Raw genomic sequence first — 22974 nt, 5'->3', positions numbered from 1 at the left:
GTGCGAGATTTTACTAACATAGATTATGGTCCTAGTAGTGGAACACAGGCACTATTAATTATTAGAGACCTGCTCAGAAGTGAGGTTAGGTGGTACCAGTACACAGACATGGGCCCATATCCACAATGCATCTGAGAGTAGGAGTGATCATCTACGATCAGTTGTCACTTTTAGATCATAATGAATAAGATTATAAGGACAGATCCTAGATCAGCCCTACTACTCCAAGATGCTTTGTGGATGATCAGAATTGTGAAGGTAGGTGGGCCCAGTACAGATCAGCAGCCCCCATACCCCCTGTAAGACTAGCCTAGCTGTGTGTTACAGTGTGGGATGTGACACGAGCAGAGCAGAACAGTGCAGAGCTCAGTGTCCTTGTCACGTCCGTGTGAATGCCCCCCCCCCAATCTGTCCCATTCTAATATCAGTCGTCCGCACTCGCCGCTATTCCCTCCTGAATGTCAGCTTCGGAAGGAAAATGTCTCACAAAGGACTCGTTATATACCACGGCACACTACAATAAGCCCCTCCACCCACAGGAGCAGGAGTAGCCATTTTAAACAGGTTCCCTTAAGATTATACCGGGAAGAATAAAGAACAGGTCTGGTAACAATAGGTTAACAATCACTTTAACTGGATGTATTTAGTCCAGCTGCCCACAGCCGGCTGTACATCAAAGTGACTGTGAGCTGTATTTGAATCAATCCTGGTAGGCTAGTTGAATTAAAGTGTATAGAGATACATTGACTCTATTAAGGCACTAACGACTAATATATAATCCAGTTGATAAGGCTTCTTCAGGAGCATCTTCACCAGGACGGAGACGGCGAGGCTTTACACACACATGGTAGACGCACACACAGACGTGCATGCACTTTTACACACACACACAAACACACACGGAGCGTGAACACGCACGCACACATATACACATAGGACATTGCACTTGCACATGCAGAAGCAGATACACACTATCACATTTAAGCTAGTTCACACACACACACACACAGTAGACATACACACACACACACACACATATATACACACACACACAAAGCTTGCAAATCTTTCCTCTGGCAGAACAGGGCCCGAGGGAGCAGCAAAGTCAACCTTTTAAAACTGGAGGTGTCAGTCAAGGGCCGTTTCTTCTAGTGCTAGCCAAAAGGGCTAATCCCGGAGTATAGGGTTCTCCAAGAGGCCAGGAGACTGGAGACAGTGCAGTGCCCATGGAAAACACTAAGCACATGACTTTACCAACCCAGTCAAAACTCCAGGCTCCACAAAACTGCCTGTGTTTCTACACTTTTCCAGAGAGAGAGCAAATGTCTGACCCTATATTCCTTCAACTCTTGAAGCAGACATATTCAAATAAAGTGTGTATAGGGTTGTGAAGCCACTGTTAATTTACGAAAGTTACCAGAATCTTCTGTAATTTTGGTAATTAACAGGTAATCTATGGTCATTTTGGTAATTTATATTTGAATTTTTTATATCTGTGTCCATATTGTCCATGGGTTTCTAGTAGATAGACCATATGGTTCAAGAGTAAATTGCCAAATTAAGGAAAAAAAATCATCTAATCAACAAAGGGTATTATTTTCAATGAACTCAATGTAAAAGTAAATGTAACTCTTCCTATTGACTTTTTTCACAACAACCACCAGCTTGGCACCAAAACATTTAAAACAAAGACTTATTGAAATAGTAAAATAAATAAAAGTGTGCAAAAAATATATATAAAGGACATTTCATGCATATTTCCAGTAATATTCCCTCCCTTTGCCAGCCAGGTCACCCGTGACACAAGTCAGTATCCGACGTCCATCCATGTTTGAGGACGTTGGGAGATGGAAACTGGCCACTAGGGGCAACAATGAGCGCTGTTACCTTCAAGTAGGTTTCCCTCTGATTCCAAAGGTTGCAAGTTCGAATACAGCAACAGAAAGTTGTTTTTGATATTTTTGTTTTAAGCCTATCCCAAACCTTAACCCTTCCCTTAACCATTTGGAGTTAATGCCTAACCTTTAAGATTTGGCGTTAATGCCTAAACTTAACCTTAAACACTTTGAAATTTGACGTTTGGAACAACTTCTAAATTTGACGTTTGAGAAGCACGGAAGAACATCAAATTCTGACGTGCAACTGTGAGAGCTGGTAGCCCTTTGCAACCCTAAGTTGCATATCTACAATGATATAAATGGCATTCATATGCTATGGGTCACAAAACAGCATTACATCAAGCTATTATTGGGCCACTAAATCACACTGCATCTAAATCAACACCCAACCTGTACATTTAGGCGCCGTTCTTATCTGAGAGAAGTAGTTAGAAAGAAAAAAACAACAGCCCAATAATACTGTCTACCACCACCTTATGAGTGAGAGAGAACCAGAGGTTGTCTGATGCCATACTCATTGCCCGTCTGAGAGCGAGAGAGAGACTCTGGCCAGACAAGGAGGAGATCTATCGGACTCACCCTCAACTCTTCAACTCTCTCATGTTCACACAGTACCTCAAGAGGAAAAACAGTAGAACAACAGTAGAAACGGTAAAAACAACTTCTATGCTACACATGCTGGGACTAAGTGGTTAAGGGCTAACCAAGCCTCAGGAGTGTAGTTAGCCACATGCTAACGTCATAGACCCTAAGCCCTAACTCTATGTGTATCTAACCTATATGGTGAACAAGGAAGCTGTTCAATGCTTGGGTGGGCTAGCCTATGGCCCATAGCTAGGCTAGCAGTTACAGTGCCTAGTGAACGTGTACACACCCTTGAAGTCTTCAAATTATGCTGCCTAAAAGTGACATCCACAAAAGGATTACATTAGATTTTTCTCTTAGCGATGTATACAACCTACTTCACATTTCCAAAGTGAAAGAAAAATTATAAGTGAAAATCTAATTAATTAAAAATTAAAAACAAAGATGTCTTGAGTGCGTATGTCTCCACACCCCAGCGTTAATACTGGGTGGAAGCACATTTGGCAGACGTTACTGCTGTGAAACATTTTGAATAAGATTCTACTAAATTGCACAACTCTTAGGGCAACGTATCCTTTGTTTTTGTCAAAATTGCTCAAGCTCAGTAAATGTAATTGGGAGTCGCTAGATCAAATCAAATGTTATTGGTCACAGGCGCCGAATACAACAGGTGTAGACTTTACAGTGAAATGCTTACTTACGAGCCCATTTCCAACAATGCAGAGTTAAAAAGTAAGACAAATATCTGCTAAATAAAAAAGGAGATAGTAACACAATAAAAACAATGCTGCTATATACAAGGAGTACCAGCACCAAATCAATGTGCAGGGAAGGAGGTAGTTGAGGTAATTGTTGGTAATACAGTATGAACATGTGGGCAGGGGTAAAAGTGACTATGCAATCAGGATATATAATAAACAGAGTAGCAGCAGCATATGTGATGTGTGAAAGTGTGTCAGTGTGTGTGTGTGTGTGTGTGTGTGTGTGTGTGTGTGTGTGTGTCTGTGTGTGTGTGTGTGTGTGTGTGGCGTCAATATGCATGTGTATGTGTGTGTTGGATTGTCAGTATAGATAGATAGGTTTCCATCCAATTGGCGACAGATTTTAATGCAAATATTCTAAAATCCCACCAGTGGTGTGCTTCCACCAATCAAAATACTTTGGGATTTTGGCAATGAGGCCCTTTATCTACTTCCCCAGAGTCAGACAAACTTGTGGATAAAAAATTTATGTCTCTGTGTCGAGTATGGAGGAAGTTGGAGTTAGTTTTGCAAGCCAATGCTAACTAGCGTTAGCACAATGACTGGAAATCTATGGGTATCTACAGTTCAATGTGTTTCCATCGTATTTTCAACTCTACCGATAGTTTTTTAACAAAAACTGTTGCGTTAAATAGCAAATGTGCCTTCTCCAGTCTTGGCATGTGCGCTCCTGCCAACAGCTTGCAGATACAGTGCGGGTAGGTTAGTCCCCTGTAGCTCAGTTGGTAGAGCATGGCGCTTGCAACGCCAGGGTTGTCGAGGGCCAGTATGAAAAATGTATGCACTCACTAACTGTAAGTCGCTCTGGATAAGAGCGTCTGCTAAATGACTAAAATGTAAATAAAAAAATGTTAGTCTACATCAGATTGTTATGGATAAGAGCGAGAACAAATATTTGTGAAAAACGGCAGTCAAGCATCGATCATCATGTCACCAGAATAAGACCCTCGATATTTATTGGAATGGAGCATCAAACTCATCCCAGTGCACTTTCACAACCCTGTGAAGTTCATCATAACTTACTTCATCTATAGCCTAATACACTGCATGGTTTCCCGAGTCGTAGTGGGAGGACCACATACCATATTATCACATTACTCCAAGTTTACTTTGATATGATCGTTATTATATCAATAATTCCACCATCATTTCTCGCATAATTCATTTTACTGACACGAAAATATCCCACCATGTCGAACAAACAAATTATCTGTCGGCATTTATAAAATTGTACAAAAAATTCCTGTTTCTATCACAGCTGTCGTGATTTTTTTTTCTACGGTTTGACATTACTCGCAGAAAAACGGTGGATGCAACAGTGGTTATTGATGGACAGCAATATTCAAACCTTGTCTCTGATTTTCAAGCAGATTTAAGTGAGGACTAAGGCTGAACCATTCAGGAACACTCAACACCTCTTGGAAAGCCATTCTGGTGTGTCTTTGGCATTTAAATGTGTGCAATTGTCCTGCTGAAAAATAAACCTCTATCCCAGGGTTATGTATTCAGAAAACACTGGCAGGGTTTCCTCTAACTTTCCTCTAACTTTCTATAGTCCCCTGTAGCTCAGTTGGTAGAGCATGGCACTTGCAACGCCAGGGTTGTGGGTTTGTTTCCCACGGGGGGCCAGTATGAAAATGTATGCACTCACTAACTGTAAGCCGCTCTGGATAAGAGCGTCTGCTAAATGACTAAACATTTTTACAAAAAATATCTGGGCTTTGCACCTTTCATATTTCTTTTGATCCTGACAAACTCCCCAGTTCCTGCCAATGACAAGCATACCCATAACATGATGCTGCCACCACAATACTTGAAAATGCCTTGAGCAGACCTCCAGCTCTGCTTCCATGTAGCGAGGAAAGGATTCAGGACAGCTGTTTTCATCAGTCCTCGACAGTACGAGAAACATGTGGAAATACTTGTTGCACTAAACCAACAGACAGATGTTGAGACATTCACGTGCCCTTTCCATTCACACCACAGCATCTGGATGCAAGCAGACGGGGTGAGGAACAGGAGAGTTGGGGGGGAGGATCCACAGAAGGTGGATGTGGACGTCAACAAAGACTACAGCTGTGTTGTTACGTGCATTAAGAAAGGAAGTCACAACATTTGTCGACCGTGCAAGACGTAGGCCATGACTACATCCCAAAACACGCTGACAAGACAAGTACAATCAAAAGGCAAGAGCACATCAACAGCCCACCCTTCTCCTTTCCACTGAAACAACAGTGGATGAACTCCCTCACATACTAGCCAATACTCTCCTTCTCTTGATTTCGTTACAGCAATGTCATATCATATACAGACTAAGAGGCTAAAAGGCCTTGAAAAACAGTCAAATGCCGACCTACTTGGCCAACAGATTTCCACTAAATCCAGTTTCTGACAATCTCCATGACGAGTTCTATGAAATACCCCACCCCGTTCCTCCATCCACCCCAACCCCCTTTTCTCCCCCACTCCCTGACCTCTCACATGCCCTCTACAGTAAAATACAGTGTTTAGCGCTTTAAGCTGCTTCCCATCACAAAGCCAGCTAATTGCAGGACTTTTGCAGCACCAAATCGTATTTTTACCCGTGATCTTGAGTGGGAAAGGAAGACGAAGAAGCAGAAGGGAGAAAAAACAAGACGTATTAATCATGTTTATTTATCAGGATGAGGCGTCGGATGTCGGGTTGAAATAACAGACGAGGCTGTATTTAACTGCACGCGAAGCCATCTCTCGCCGAGATAAATACTCTTCCATTCCACTCTCTCCCTCTCTATGATGCTAGCGCCGGCGCTCCAGCCTCCATCTAAACACTGGCAATAATAAAGACAATTATTTAGGGCTTTGATAATTATGTGTCAAATGCAGAGAAAACCAGTGGATAATTGGGTGAAAACTGAATGGTAATCCACAATGGACTTCCCCAGGGGGGCTGGGAATACAGTGCTGGGGAAGGATATAGAGAGAAGGGGATGTAAACGAGGCCTTTTAAGAGAGCGCCGCTCACCACCAAATCATCAAACTAGCAAACGGCTACAATTACTAGGGAGAGCGGATGGAGTCTTGGCGGCCGAGAGAGAGAGAGAAGCACCCTGGGTCTGTGGAGATGGTGGGGTTGTTTGCCACCCGATCGAGGGCCTAACTGCTGCCAACAGTGGGGGATAATCTAGGACTACTCACAAAGCGCTGGAGTGCTGCTTAAATATTTGATTGATTAACTGTCCAACTGCTGCCAGTGAGGGAGAGGATTGCACAAACACACAAACACACACACTTACAAAGAGAAACACACACACAAACACTCATTCACTCACACTCACACAAGCACACATTTATATACACACACACACACATACGACCACAGCTTGTAGGCTTTTGCGAAGTCGCTGCTGGTCAAACAAACATAAACCCTGACTTGTGTTGTGACAACCCCAGGCAGATTTTACATAAATCAATGAGGGGAGCTGGACACATTAGAGCCATAATCAAACACTGGCAACTTGATAATCCCAGTCTGGATTTGACAGGACAGAAGACTGAAGCACTGTAGAGGTGACAGCCAGACCAGTTAGAGGACAGGCGGGGAGGTGGTCGTTTTGGTCAGTTTCCTCTGCTGACAGCCTGTGAGGTGAAACAGAAAGCTGTCCAGAGCCGCGCAGAGCCGTAATGTGCTGACCTCTCTGAACTGGCCTGACTCTTACCCAGTAGGGGGGTACGAGGGAGTTGATGGCTGCCCTATGACTGGGTCGGGGGGGGCCCGGGTCAGCCCTGGGGCCTCCTGGTCGTCACCCCTGGCCTGGCTGTGAAAACACAGGCAGATGGCCCCAGGCTCTGACACCCTCTACAGGAAGAGACAACATGAGGGCTTTCCCCTGCTTTGATGGCCCGGCCCCGGGCCCCCGGGTCCACTCAGGTCCCTGGCATCCTTTGTTTTCACGGCAGGAAGGAAGCCCTCTCCAACAAGAGGCCACAGGACCACAGGGAGCAAGTGGGAGTGTGTGTGTGTGTGTGGGTGCGTGCATCTGCACGTGGAGCCGTGCAGAGGTCGAAAAAGCACTAAGGTCACATGCATTTAGGGCCATTACTCTCCTGGCCCTCCATTTAGTGAACTCTGGCGTTGGTGTGATTTAGGTGAGCTGGAGAGGAGAGTGACCGACTGTCCGACCGACCGACTGGGAGAGTGCCGCAACAACTTCCTCCTCCATTTCCTCAGGCAGAGCAGGCCGGCCGCGTGCAGGGGTTTGGGGAGGGGTGGTGGAGACAGGGGCGAGGGGAGCGGGGTCCAGGGGCAAGGGGGGTATCGCAGGCGTTGGTGAGTGACAGTGCCGGACATGGAGCGGTGGGGGGGGACTCGCCACACACACGTCAGCGGGGGCCGGCAGGAAAGGGAAGCCCAGTAAATATTTACTGACACAGCAGTTCCCCAAAATGGCGACCGCCTCCTGGAAACAAAAGGCTGAGGATAAGGAGCAGCGTGCCAGGAAACGCAGCGGTTGCGGGCGCATTGCCCTGCTTGTGCCCATGGAAAACAAGAGGACAAAAGGAAGGGAGGACAGATGAGGGAGGGAGGAGAGAGGGGTAGATAGGATGGAAAGGGAGGGTTATGTTCTGCTCACGGGCAGGGAGTGTTCGTACACAATGGTGCACTAGTGCAAGGAAACCCCTGATCAGTGGAAACAATGGTATCTTTTGCTTACAAGCCTCTTTGTAGCTCTCAGTGTGCGTGCGTACCTGTGTGTACACTCGCTTGGTGTGTGTGTGAGAGTGTGTGTATAGACTCGCTTGGTGTGTGTGTGTGAGTGTGTGTGTGTGTGTGTGTGTCAGGTAATGTGCATCCACGCTGAGAAAACGTGGCAAAGACAATCTGAGCAGCTGGTCATGGCTGTTTGCTCCTGATGACACATACACTTGGTTGAGGAGAGGCAGCTGTGTGTGTGTGTGTGTGTGTGTCTGCATGTGTGTTTGAGTGGGGACACGTGTGTGTCTAACACGCGCACTTTCTTTCTGTCGTCACTATATCTCTCCAACACTGTGTAAATCTGGCTAAATAAAGAAATCTTCTATAATTCCTAAATATTATTAGTAGCTGCTCTTCCATCTCTATACTGATGTTTTACTTCAGTAATAGTTCCACAAAGTTCTTAATAATATCGACTCAATTGACTTCAGAGAAACCCAGAGTAATTCCTGTTGGATTGACAGACGTCTGATTAAAGAGACATTTCATGTATCACTTACATCCCAAACAACAACAACAACGACGGCAGAACAGGACATTTCTAGGTATTTTCATGTCTCCTTATATACCAGCCTGCATTCAATTCATTTCCTATTAACATCTGCACAGGTATGATAATAACTGTTAACTTTTGAATGAATTAGCAGATGTTCCACTGTCATTAACTGAATCTATTATTGTAGAATAACCACGCTCGAAAAAACACCTAGCAATGTAATAAACACAATTACGTTCCCATTTTATAGAGCTTTTTTATAGAGTTTCTTAGTAATATAGAACATTAGCAACTTAACTCTTCGATTTATATATGTGTTTAGGAACATCAATTAACCCTCTACACTCATGGGAATTGGCCTATATGGATAGGGCTAAATTAAAATGTTTCTTACAGAAGAAATATGAAACACATATGCATAAGCATTACAGCAATTAAAAGGGAACAGTTTAGGAGATTATGGGGAAATTATTAGACCAAAGTTGAGGACACAACAGTTCACCAGACACAAGACTGAATCCAAACATTACACTTGATTTTGTGTGCATTTTACATTTACTGTACTTTTCGCAGCATTTGTTGATAACGAAATCTGAAAATACTCTGGATACATTCAGAAACATGATAAGACTATTCCTGGATAATGTGGGGAAGGTGCAACATAAGACAAAAAAATGACAAGGGCTTGAATGAGAGGACTAACTGGTGTCTCCACGTGGCTACACACCTCTCCAGAGTGTCCACAGTTCCTAAGTCATTTTAATGTACTTTTATGACTCAAAGAAGAGCCTTCAACTATGAGGTGCTTTTTTTTTAGCTCTCCTAGATGTGCTGTTGAGGAACTAAAGCAAGTACACTTGTAAATGTTTTGTTTAGAGCACAACCTTGCATCCCCGCCACCACACAATTAGTTGTTATTTACTAAATCCCAAAACTGACCATTATAAATCGCAATCTGGGTCAGGTGGGCATCATTTGAAAGCTTGTTGTATTTCCAACACGGCTAGCTACGTTATAAAATACGATCTTACAGTGTTAGGCTTTCACAAGGCAATTCAGAGAAACAGATCATAATGTTGGTGGGCATAGAAAGGAGGCATTAGTGCATTCAGGTGTGTGTTCCGCAGCAAAGTTTCTTCACAATAGACAAACATAGGCTCATTCTGTTCAGAACTACCCAGGGTATGACGCCATGTCATCTTGGAACTGTACATCAAACATAGTGATCATTAACGTTGACACTGTATATGACATGAGTTTTATGATATGGAAATGTGAAGTGCACATTTGGACTCATGGGTGTTTGGCTTAGCTTATATGACATCAAAGCGGTATTTATTATAATCCTCAACAACTCATCTTTCAAAATGCATCGAGTCGTCTTAATTTGCAGCATTTCCCTCATTCAGACAACAAAACATTTGCAAAAGTTGTCTAATTAGCGAGAGGGATGGGGACAACTTTTTGTTGCGTGCAGTGCTCAAGTTCAGAACGGCTGTCAGTCAAAACCCATACAGAGCTGTGAAGCGGAGACCCTGAGCTCTGACGTCATTTATAGCATGTTACTGTACAGCCACTGAGTTCCAATTTAGGCACTTAGCAGTGCCCAAATCTGCCATTTTAAACCCATATACGGGTACGAGTGTAAAGGGCTTCAGAATTCCTCCTAACATTAATTTCTAATTATGAGGCATTTTTTTAACAAAGTGAAATTACAGCCTGGGTGTAGCTAATTAAAGTCTATCGTTAATTAGGAGATATCTTACTTAAGAAAAGTGATTCCGAGCCAAGGTACAACGACAACATCTTCATCACTCCAAAATTGACTGGCCGGGAGTAAGAATAGCCTCCTGGTCTAAAGAGTGAAATGAGAAGTTATTTTAACATGCTGTGGATATTGACGAGGCCTCACTGTCTCTCTCTCATTCTCTCTCTCTCTAACTCTGTGTCTCCCCACCCCTACGGCAGTGCAGTAAAAAAGAAACCTAACCTCAATATTTTCTCTCACAGTGCTGGGACTTGCTGGCCCATTAAATTATCCTTCCCATGTGTCATCTTGCACATTTCCTCCATGAAATGTTCGTATAATTAAACTTTCTTAATGATTTATAAGATATAATAATAGCCGTAAGTATTTCAGAGCAGGTTAAACTGACACCCTTTAAGTGCACGCGGGGGATGACCCTGTTTTAACATCGTTTCGGATGGGTGACTCCCGGCTGGAGAGAAGGAGGGATGGATGAAGGGAGAGAAGGAGGGAGGCAGGGGAGAGAGAGGTAGAGACCCTGGTGTCGTAACTCAGGGTGATAGTGACATGTAGGAGAACCCAGGGCCTCTTGAACCCAGGGAGGGAAGGAGGGTCACCCTCACACACACAGACAGAAAGTCAGACAGACACGGGCCAGTCTGCTACCAGTGGCACACACACACACACACACACACACAAGCACACACAGATGTTTGCTCTCTGCTTCCTCTCTCACGGCGAGGCTGATATGATTGGCACTTAGGAAATCAGTGTGTTTTCACACCACACAACTCTGCCAAAGCTAACGTGTTAAATATCCACAACGCGGCAATGCTGCAGCAGCCCTGTCCATCTCCACTCACACAGACTCACTGCTCCCTTCACAAGAGAGAGCTGCAACATGTTGTCACTGAAATAAACAGTATCACTGTCAACTGTCAGTACACAAGTGTCCCAAACTATAAGCTCATGAGTTTATAAACGGTCTAATTAAACTATATTTCACCTCAGACAGTGTCGCTCCTAACCAGGGAGGAGTTACAAGATAATCACAGCTTGTTTCCTTTAAATCCAGAGACGCCATTCCCTGAGCACACTGGCAGGTCAGGTAAGTTTCAAGTTTTATTAGCCATACATACAGGATACACATGGTATACACCATGCAACAACAATACAAAATCATCAAAGATAAGAATACGTAAGGGAAAGGGGATACCTAGTCATTTGCACAACTGAATGCATTCAACAGCAATGTGTCTTAAGCATTTAACCCAACTCCTCTGAATCAGAGAGGTGCAGGGGGCTGCCTTAATCGACGTCCACATCATCGGCGCCCTGTCGCTGCCTTGCTCAAGAGCAGAACGGCTGATCTTTCCACTTTGCCCGGCTGGGGGAGTCGAACCAGCGACCTTTCGGTTACTGGCCCAATGTTCTTAACCACTTAAGGGTAAGGTAAGTGTGTGTGTGTGTTTGTGTGACACCCCCCTAAAGGGCTTTCTGCGTTGGACTCTCAGGGGAGGCATTTTGTTTAAACTTTCAGGGGCACTCGGCCCATCTCTGAGACATGGCTCAAATGGAAAAAAAAAGAAGAAGAAAACGATTGTGACAAAATACTTCTCCCTCCCTTCAGTTATCAGCCATTCCTTCAGACACACTCGCCTCCTCAGCCCAGGGGCAGGGAGTCTGCAGCCCCCCAAAAAAAAAGTGACTCGGTGAACCCCCTGTCCTCCAAGGAGGGATAGTGAGCTGGAGAGAGCCAACTGAAATTAATTAATATATATAACAATCTGAAATTAACTTCCCATAGCCACCAGCCATCTTTTAACTGGCGTGAGAGACTGAGTGGTGAGACATGGAGGGAGAAAGGGAGAGAATAGAGAGATAGAGAGAGAGAGTTACAAATATGCTGTAAGACTCCTAGAAGTATAATTGTCCCACAAAGTAAAACTTCTCAATTATCCCATCCTAAAGATAGTTTAGTCCACCACCCCTATATTGCTATATTGCCAATCTAAGAGAAAAAGTAGTTACTATTATTAAGAGGAAAGCATTCAATCGGCCAAACAAACAAACAAAATATATACAGTGAGCAACAACAACAAAAAAAATACTAATAGAATTGCTCAGAGAAGGAGATGTTGTTTAACAAGTAATAAATATTTTTCTCATTAAGATATGGGTCAAAATTATTGGCACCCCTGTTTTCAATACCTTGAGATGATAACGGCACTGATCCTTTTTCATAAATGTTTTATGAGATTTGGGAACACGTTGGGAGGGATCTTAGACCATTCCTCCATACAGAATCTTTCCAGATCTTTGATATCCTTTGTCTGCGCTTATGGACTGCCCTCTTCAATTCAAACCACAGGTTTTCAATGGGGTTGAAGTCTGGAGACTGAGATGGCCAATGCAAAATGTTGATTTTACGGTCAATTAACAATTTCTTTGTGGATTCTGATGTGTGCTTGGGGTAATTGTCTTGCTGGATGATCCACTTGCAGCCAAGATTCAGAGGCAACCAAGTTTTTGGCTAAAATGTCCTGGTACTGGGTAAAGTTAATGATGCCATTGATCTTAACAAGGGTCCCCAGGACCAGTGGAAGCAAAATAGCCCCATAACATCAAAGATCCACCACCATATTTTACAGTAGGTATGGGGTTATTTTCTGCTCATGCATTCTCCTTTCAATGCCAAACCCACCACTGGTGTGCATGGCCAAAGAATTCTATTCTACCTGACCGCAAGATCTTCCAGCAAGACAATGACCCCAAGCACACATCAAAATACAGAAAAGAAATGGTTAATTAGTTTTCCAATCTCATAAAACATTTCAGAAAAATGTTCAGTGCTGTTATCCTCGTAAGGTGATGTATTGAAAGGTATTGAAAACAGGGATGCCAATAATTTTGACCCCTATCATTTTGAGAAGAAAACATGACTTATTAAACAAAAATCTATTACCTGAGCCATTATATTAGTATAAAATAACATAATTGTAAAAAAATGTGGAGCATAAAATATGGCTCAGTATTTGTGTTATTTATTTTAGAGTCTTTTTTGCTCATCTTGGTTCATCCAATCATTTCTGACCCCACTGTATTTCATTGGTATCAACTACAAAAATATAATGGGTAAAAATAGTGGGTATTTTTAGACGTATACATTACTTTCCCTGTCTGAACGTTTTGAATAGAACATAGAAATAGTGCCTTGATCTAAATTAAAGTCAAACAGCTAATCAAAGTTTTAAATTAAAGAAGAGAAGGTTCTCAAACTACCTGCTTCAAGGGGAAATTAACCGGATCCATGAGACATTATCTAAATTAATGAAATACTGGACTACGAAATGATTTGGACCATATTATTTATCATTTATTTAATACATTTTCCCGTTTAATCAAAGTTCATATAGTAAAATGTGCAAGGTGAGATCAGAAAAGTAATATTATTTCCTCTTCTAAACTTTTAAATAATAATAATGATAATAATAATAATACTTTATTAATTGCTTTGTTGCTTTGCCACAACAAAATACTTGAAATGGACAACTCGTAAACAATGAGTTATGGTAAATATAAATGCAATTTTTGTTCTCATTTATTCACACTTAATTTAAATCTGATAACTAAAACTATTATCTCATGATACAGAAACACAATTGCTTCAATGTAAAGCTTTGATTTCATGCAGACAGTTACTAAGATACACTAAAAGACTGACACATATAGCCTTGTATATAAAACACCAACACTCTTCTTCATCCCCTATTTTGGTAATGATCCTAACGTAAATCTCAAGAGTGTGCAACAAAAAGTATAGAACTAGTTGTTCTACTTTTAAAAGCACTGCTTTTGTTGATGACAATAAAAGCTATAAGAAAGGGGGGGCATTCTGACCCAAACTATATTCATCTTGTCAAAAATGCAATTAAATCAAAGTGCTAAGGCCTGAAGCTAGGATGAGCCGCGTCAATTCTGTTCCAAATGACAGAGAAAATGACAGTAGTAGGGTTTGTGGATTTCACAAACACTTTTTTGATTAGCGAGTCAATTATTTCTCATTACCGAAGATGCTATTTGGGAAAAGACCTTGTCACTCAATCACGTAAAGAAGAAGTCCTCTAAAGAACGAGGGATAAACCATTAAACGGGGGGGACAGAGTGACCCTTTCCCCCCCAAACTCCACTTCTAGTCAAATTACCTTTTTAACTATTAAGGCTCTGTCAGGTCTTTGTCAGGTTATGGTAATTAGGAGCTTCACTGGTGGAGGACATTTGAAAAGAAAATAGTTTATTTATTAGTTTGTCTCTCTGAGGAAGACAGTTACACAGTGCTGAAGGTAAGTTTAAATGTGGTGATTATCTTGTCATTTTCAGGCTGCGTGTGAGTGTATGTGTGTTTCGAGTGTATGTATTTACTATTTTCAGAACAGTGATGTGAGAGACTGCTTCATGGCAGTTTGTGCAGGCCTCTTTGTTCTGTGCTGGGTTTGACACATCTACACAATACACTCAGCCACCTCCATACAGTGCCTGGACTATATGTGCCAATTAACCCAATCAAGAATATATTCGGATTTCTCCACCCCTTTAAAATAACTCCACCCAAATCAATAATTCACTTCTACCGTCTGTCACAAAAACAGCCATATCCAAAGGAAAATTAGCAAATTAGATATAAATCAAATCCATACAGTAACGACATACAGTATACGCATACATATCCACGACAAGGCCTGATCATTATATATTTTTTGTTCAATAGCTTGTGATAAACTAGTTAAGTGGAAACAAAGGCATGTACTCTGTGCTCTTCGGGAGTGCTCCTCTCTGGGCTCGGCTAGATGCCCTGCCCCGACCCAGGTTCCAGGCGGTAACGCTAGCCTCCGGCCTAACGGGCCTTTCTCTTTCTCTGCTAATGACCTGGCCAGCTCTGTGTGCACGGCGGCCACAAAACAGACACCCAGTGTCATACACAGTGTCACCCAGGGGACAGAGTGGAAACCTGGGGATGGAGAGGGGAATGAGAGCCTGTCACCGAGAGGGGCCTCTGAGGGCTGGAGGTGAACCTAGGTGTCTGTGGACTGACTGTCCTCCTGTCCTCTTCTCTTCTCCTCTCCTTTCCTTCCTCTCCTCTCCGCTGTTCCAGACTCTTTCATTAACCCCAGAGCCAGGGTTCAGCATCAGACCAGACACAGAATGTACCTCTACACCACCTAGCCAGGGTTGACCATCAGACCAGACACATAATGTACCACTGTGTGCTACACCACTTCAGCTGCCATACCACAGACCTAACGGCAATTGTATTATTAAATGTATTCAGATCTACAGCAGATGAGAGAGCCACCCTTCACCACACACACACACACAGTTATCCAGACCTGCAATGGGGAGAGAGAGGTAACAAAGGACAGGCAGTGCCCCCTAGTGTTTTCATCAAAGAGAAATGAGACCAAATCAAGTAACCATCTCCCCGAACATAAAAAAAGAGAGAGGGAAGGAGGGATGGGTGGAGAGTGAGAGGAGTGAAGAGGTTTGAGTCACAGGGGATGTGGCATCACATCTGATAGGCTTGGGGGTGGAAGGTGGTGAGGAACGGAACGGGTGGGGGGTATTAGAAGATTTTTGACACAGCCAAGATGTTTTTAATGTTCCAGGCAGGCAGCTTGAGACAGAGAGAGAGTGAGAGAGAGTGAGAGAGAGATCAAGTGAGCGAAAAGAGAGAGAGAGCGAGAGAAAGAGCGAGAGAGCGAGAATGTGGGCAGGCGAGGCAGAGAGAGAATAGCAGGCCATGCATGAAAGCCGATGTCAGCGAGTCCAGAGGAATGGTGGAGTGTGAAGGCGTCTAATAGGAAGAGCTGAATGCAGAAGGTACAGAGACACAGGCTGAATAACTAAAGCCAGCGTGGCCTGGCCACTGATTCAATCTCACACGCTTGCGCACACACACTTGTACAACACACACACACACACACATTTGCACGCATGTGCACGCACGCAAATTAATAACTGCCACAAGCCAGGAGGAATGGACATATACACAGGCCCCACACAATCACATACGCAAGACAAGCCAAACAGAGAGAAACGCACCGGCAAAGACACAAGCACATGTGAAAGTACACACTAATACACAGGTATATGATCACATACATGGTTACATATACGCACAATTAAGACACACTACAAATGATTTATCCATGCACACAGTCTTGGGCATTCTTGAGCATGTAAACATATAGTTATAAACCCACACAAACACAGAGACACGTAGTGAAGCTCACGCTAGAAGAAGAAGAAGAAGAAGAAGAAGAAGAAGAAGAAGAAGAAGAAGAAGAAGAAGAAGAAGAAGAAGAAGAAGAAGAAGAAGAAGAAGAAGAAGAAGAAGAAGAAGAAGAAGAAGAAGAAGAAGAAGAAGAAGAAGAAGAAGAAGAAGAAGAAGAAGAAGAAGAAGAAGAAGAAGAAGAAGAAGAAGAAGAAGAAGAAGAAGAAGAAGAAGAAGAAGAAGAAGAAGAAGAAGAAGAAGAAGAAGAAGAAGAAGAAGAAGAAGAAGAAGAAGAAGAAGAAGAAGAAGAAGAAGAAGAAGAAGAAGAAGAAGAAGAAGAAGAAGAAGAAGAAGAAGAAGAAGAAGAAGAAGAAGAAGAAGAAGAAGAAGAAGAAGAAGAAGAAGAAGAAGAAGAAGAAGAAGAAGAAGAAGAGCAAAAGGTCCAGGTCAGTCTGATTCCCTTTCTCTGTATATCTCTCCGGCCCCTCAATTCAAACTCCTCTATTACACACACATCGGCTTGTGTGTGAGTGTGTTTGTGTGTGTCTTTTTTCTTTCTTTCTGGGATGGACAGTGCAGTGCGTAGCCTCAGATTCCCACCGTGAAACAAGGCCTGCACCTCGGTGAGTTCCGCATTCAGCTCCGAGCTAGCTTTGACATCAAAGGCTGTTCCAAGCCAGGAGGCAAAGACGCAGAGGTTCTCTCTCCCTTTCATTTTTTTCTTCCCTCTCTGCTGCTTCACAACCCCATCATATTTCACAGCACATAAAACCTTAAAATGGCACATAAAACAGTTCATCTCTTTTCAGTGTCCGCTTTCCGGACTTAAAAATTAAATATGTTTTAGCGCAGGTACATAACTTAAACATACCCCCACAAAAAACAGTTGTAAAGAATTCAAACATGGGTCTTGATGTATTGGAAGGTGAGGTGTCGCATATAATACCACCACAACAGCATAGCACAATAAGAACACACTGCCAGATGGACTAGTAGACAGCTTCCTTGTATGATATTCTGTCTTTACCTTGACAGTATTATCCCCTGTGAGTGCATGTGAAAAGTGTGCACGTTGCACGCCACAAAAATAAACTCTACCAAAAACATACAGGGGAAAAAGTCAACCTGGAATTTCAAAAGTTCTTTCTACAGAGTGCCATAAAATACCTTCTCTACAATAAACGTAGACAGCACAGAGACATGGAGAGAGACGGAGAGAGAAAGGCAGGAGGAGAGGGGAGGAAGGGAGGGGAAGAGGGAGGTAGAGAAGAGAGAGAGACAGTGGGAGAGGGCTGCAGAGTCAACCCAGAGTCACAGACATTGGTACCGGGGTCCGCCTCTCCTCCCCCGAGATCTTTTCAACCACTTATTTTCTCTGTTCTACTTTTTACTATTTTACTGTTCTACTATTTCAGCCAGCTGTGAGTCGCAGGTAAAAGCTGTCGTATCACTCGCATTTAGATATCATCGAGCAATACCTACAAGACCGGGCCAGGTCAATTTCCTTCTATTTACTTTTTGATGGTGTGTATTTAAATGGGAGTGTAGCTATTCCGATTCACTGAAATTGGTAGTATTCCCAAAAGGAAATGTAGGATAAAGGCGAGACGTTAGACAGGCTATTCGGCTGAGCTATCTGTTGTCTCCGATCATTCTCACCTTCCATCTTCTCTCTGCAGTCTACCCCTTCACTATCCTAAGCAGCTAAATGACAGATCGCTAACTACATACTGTTACACTCACAGCACAGACAGAGGGAAAAGAAGACTCGTCAGAGGGAAAAGGGCGCAGAGAGTAAGAGAGGGGGGAGAGAGAGAGAGAGAGAGAGAGAGAGAGAGAGAGAGAGAGAGAGAGAGAGAGAGAGAGAGGAGGTCGGGCTCAGGCGGAGTGTAGAGGGAGAGTTCACCTCTGAGGCAGAGCGAGGGAGAGAGACAAAGCGACGGGCTCAGCTAGGAGAGCGGAACAAAGAAAGATGCAGCATGGGAGTCTAGCCACTGACGACGCCGCCACCACTGCTGCTACACACACCACGCAACGCCAGCCTGACCACGCAGTGCGTGTGTGTGTGTGTGTGGGGGAAATTAGCATGTTTGCCCTCTGACACCGTGCAGGTACACAAAAAGAGAAAGCATAAAATGACTTTGGCTTTGTCTGCGCCATCAGTGGCGAGTTCAATCTGAGAAGAGATGGAGAGAAAAGGAGGGAGAGATGGAGAGAGGTGTAGAGACAGAAAAAAACAACATGTAAAAGACAGGAGAATCAGGGGACGGGGGGGGGGGAGTATTTCTCTCTCATTGTTAGAAAGCAAGGGTTGAAATAGAGGGTGAGGAAGGAGGGAAGGAGGGGGCTGGAGGGGAGGAGAAGGTGGAAGCTGTTCGATTTTAGCTGGAAGCTGATAATACTCTGGGACCCAGGTACTGCATGTACGGTGGGGCTCAGATGGAGGAAGAGTGTTTGTGTGTGTGTGCCAATGAATGTGTGTGTATTTTGTGCACTACAAGTATATTTGCATGAACACACCATTATATGAGAAGATAAAGGTAGAGAAGGAGGGAGAGGATGAAGAGGTAACTAGAAGGAGGAGGAGGGAGTGGATGGAGGTAACTAGAAGGGTGAAAGAGAAACTGACTCTGCTAACTGTCAGAGGGAGAGGAGTCAGGAGTGTGACAATTTATTAAGATATTACTGGTAAAGTTTTCACTCTTCTCTCCTCCTCTCTTTCCCTGGCAGGTCTATGATGTTGGATGTGAACTCTGTGTAGCACTGTCTCCGGGAAAAAACTAAACGATCAATGCGAGGAGGCACCGGGCTCTCATGGACAGGGCAATCAATGCTAAAAAGAACCTTGCCCAGGGCCTTATGCAAATATAAGCACGTCCTGTAACCTCGGGAGCGAACATGCGCAGTAGATCAATGGTTCTGGGTAAAACCTTACAGCTATATCAGCTGCAGCCAGTAAATATGTAATGATGAATCCCTTAAGATTCAAGTGAACTCTTAAACTAGGTTGGTTTCCTTCACCGGCCTGAAAAGGAGGAAGGGAATTAAAAAAAGCCTATCCTTACACAACAGGCTAGGATGGATAGATTTTTCTCTCCTTTTCACTTGGCGAGAAATGGAATAAGAGAGGACCAAAAAAAAAATGTGAGAGAGGAGAATTATGAATAGTCACTTTAACAATCCTTGTTTGAGATGTAATGATTTTCAATTATATTGCCATGGTAACGTGTGTGTGTGTTTGTGGGGAGGAAGAGCGGTGTGGGGAGGAAGAGCGGTGTGCGTCGTCGAGGCGACCCGGTGAAACCCTGAACCCTCCGACACAAGACAGCATGATGGGAAAGAAAGAAAAAAGAGGATTAAACCACACAACAAAAAAAGAATACATTGTACAATAGATGTAGAAATCTTTCCATTCTACCGCAGAGGTGTTTATTTGATTTTGTAACAGTACTGGCTGACACCTGATGGGTGATTAATAGAAATGTTCTATATGTTCAATTTTGTTATCTATATATCTACACTACCAGGTAAAAGTTTGGACACACTCATTCCAGGGTTTTTCTTTATTTTTGACTATTTTCTACATTGTAGAATAATAGTGAAGACATCAAAACTATGAAATAACACATATGGAATCATGTAGTAACCCAAAAATGTGTTAAAAAAATCAAAATATATTTTATTTTTCAGATTCTGTAGCCACCCTTTGCCTTGATGACAGCTTTGCACACTCTTGGCATTCTCTCAAGAAGCTTCATGAGGAATGCTAGTACGTTATCTATGTCATATATCTATACGTTATTATATTAGAGATAATGAATACATTTGATAATAGAAACATAATGTACAAATCACAAAAACACACATGAACACACACGCCCGACGCATGCACACACACACACAATCACAAACAGTTTCACAGTGTAAGCAGCCTTCACTGTAAACAGCCAGAGACTATGTAATTCAGCTAGAATGCTAACTATACTGATCAAAATTATGAACGCAACACGCAACAATTTCAAGATTTTACTGAGTTACAGTTCATATAAGGATATCAGTCAATTGAAATAAATAAATTAGTCCATAATCTATGGATTTCATATGACTGGGAATACAGATATGCATCTGTTGGTCATAGATACACAAAAGTATGTGGACACCCCTTCAAATTAGTGGTTTTGGCTATTTCAGCCACACCCGTTGCTGATAGGTGTATACAATCGAGCACACAGCCATGCAATCTCCATAGACAAACATTGGCAGTAGAATGGCCCGTACTGAAGAGCTCAGTGACTTTCAACTTGGCAACGTCACAGGATGCCACCTTTCCAACAAGTCAGTTCGTCAAATTTCTGCCCTGCTAGAGCTGCCCCGGTCAACTGTAAGTGCTGTTTTTGTGAAGTCGAAACGCCTAAGAGCAACAACGGCTCAGCCGCGAAGTGGTAGGCCAGACAAGCTCACAGAACGCAACCGCCAAGTGCTGAAGCGCGTAGAGCGTAAAAATCTTCTGTCCTCTGTTGCAACACTCACTACGAGTTCCAAACTGCCTCTGGAAACAACGTCAGCACAAGAACTGTTAGTCAGGAGCTTCATGAAATGGGTTTCCATGGCTGAGCAGCAGCACACAAGCCTAAGATCACCAAGCAAGAGAGAGAGAGAGAGATGTAGGACACTATGTACTTGGTGGATAACAGGTGGATAACAGAGCCAGCCGAGGTTAGAGAGGAGATCTGTGGCTGATTCATCTGGTCTGCTCTTAGGAGGGGTCAGTCCGTCTAGACAGTCTTTACGTATCACCCTAAACAGCAGCAAAGAGACACCAGCAAGTATGCACGCACATACATCTTAACATCTCTCTCTCTCTCTTGCTTGGTGATCTGCATGAGCTTGATTGTGAAGCATTACCCCAGAAACAAAAATGCAAAAAGACAACCAACTAAACAATCGCCCGTGAATCGAGTTTCGGCAGGCGGCAGCACAGAGATAAACACTTCACAAACTCACCAAAAATGGAATCTATTAACCAAAAATTATTGAGGAAATAAAGAAAATGACGGCAGACTATTGAGGTGAAATTTTCACAAAGGCTATTGTGAGTATCCCTTTCAGACGGCAAAGCCGCCGTCATTTCAGAGACCGCCATCTTGCTACGTCTCGTCACAATGCTGCGGTAGTAGCACTTTAAAATGGATGGCCAATGAAGGCCATTTGTACATAATCACGGTGGGTGTCTGATAGATGGTTTCAGTGGGGGTACAATGTGTTGCGTGGAAGAAAGGCTTTGGTCTATCAATCTAGCAAGCCGCTGTAGGTATTGAGGTTTCTTTAAAAAACAAGCAAATCAATTAAAATGAAACCAGGTATGTAGGCAGGACATTTAAACAGTCCAATTTAGCCTAAGCGGGGAGGGAGCTCTCCGAGACTATTCATCAAGAGATAGAAATTAGATGTCTGTATTTCAGCTCTATAATACAGCACAGACATAAAGCATGTATAGGGAATTATATAATAATAATGTAGTTGACACAGACATACACGTGCCAGATACATACTCCCGAGTGGCGCAGTGGTCTAAGGCACTGCATCGCAGTGCTAGCTGTGCCACTAGAGATCCTGGTTCGAGTCCAGGCTCTGTCGCAGCCGGCCGCGACCGGGAGACCCATGGGCGCCGCACAATTGGTCCAGCGTCTTCCAAGGTAGGGGAGGGTTTGGCCGGCAGGGATGTGGGTTCGTTTCCCACAGGGGGCCAGTATGAAAAGAATAATTACAAAAATACATGTATGCATTCACTAACTGTAAGTCGCTCTGGATAAGAGCGTCTGCTAAATGACTCAAATGTAAATGTGATACATACACACACACTGTATGTGCGCATGCAAACACACACACACACGGGGCTGTGTATCTTCAACTGAGGGGCTGCTGTCTTGCTGTGCTGGCTGGCAGGCACTTTTATCATGGTGGTCCTTTTGTTTCACATCAAACAAAATGGAGCGCTTTGCATACAGCTCCACCAATTTTTGCTAGTGCGTCCCTCCATTTATCATTGCCGCTCACCCTCTCCTCCCTAACGTGGCTCTGATAGCACACCTCAACACGCACGCCTGACTCAACACTGCTGCTCTGCCTGCTAGACAGACTGGCTTCTCCAGGCTATCACTATATATATATATATATATATATGTGTGTGTGTGCAGTGAGTGAGTGAGTGAGTGAGTGAGTGAGTGAGTGAGTGAGAGGGGAAGCAAAGAGAGAGGGCGCGAGAGAGAAATAGAGCGAGAGAGCGAGACTCCCACTGCACCCCGCCAGCTACAGTGCCTTGCGAAAGTATTCACCCCCCCTGGCATTTTTCCTATTTTGTTGCCTTACAACCTGGAATTAAAATTGATTTTGGGGGGGTTTGTATCATTTGATTTACACAACATGCCTACCACTTTGAAGATGCAAAATATGTTTTATTGTGAAACACAAAACTTGAGCG

At 43.4% G+C, this 22974-nt stretch overlaps 1 protein-coding gene across 4 annotated transcripts in view; it reads right to left on the bottom strand.

The window, feature by feature from the left end:
• fam172a (family with sequence similarity 172 member A) overlaps positions 1 to 22974 on the bottom strand; it is a 205046-nt gene that overhangs the window by 64017 nt on the left and 118055 nt on the right. The window lies entirely within an intron of this gene.

The sequence above is a fragment of the Coregonus clupeaformis genome, chromosome 18 (assembly GCF_020615455.1).
Source record: "Coregonus clupeaformis isolate EN_2021a chromosome 18, ASM2061545v1, whole genome shotgun sequence".
Classification (NCBI taxonomy): domain Eukaryota; kingdom Metazoa; phylum Chordata; class Actinopteri; order Salmoniformes; family Salmonidae; genus Coregonus; species Coregonus clupeaformis.
Note: the sequence above shows the minus strand (reverse complement) of the source record. Positions and strands in the feature narration are given on the sequence as shown.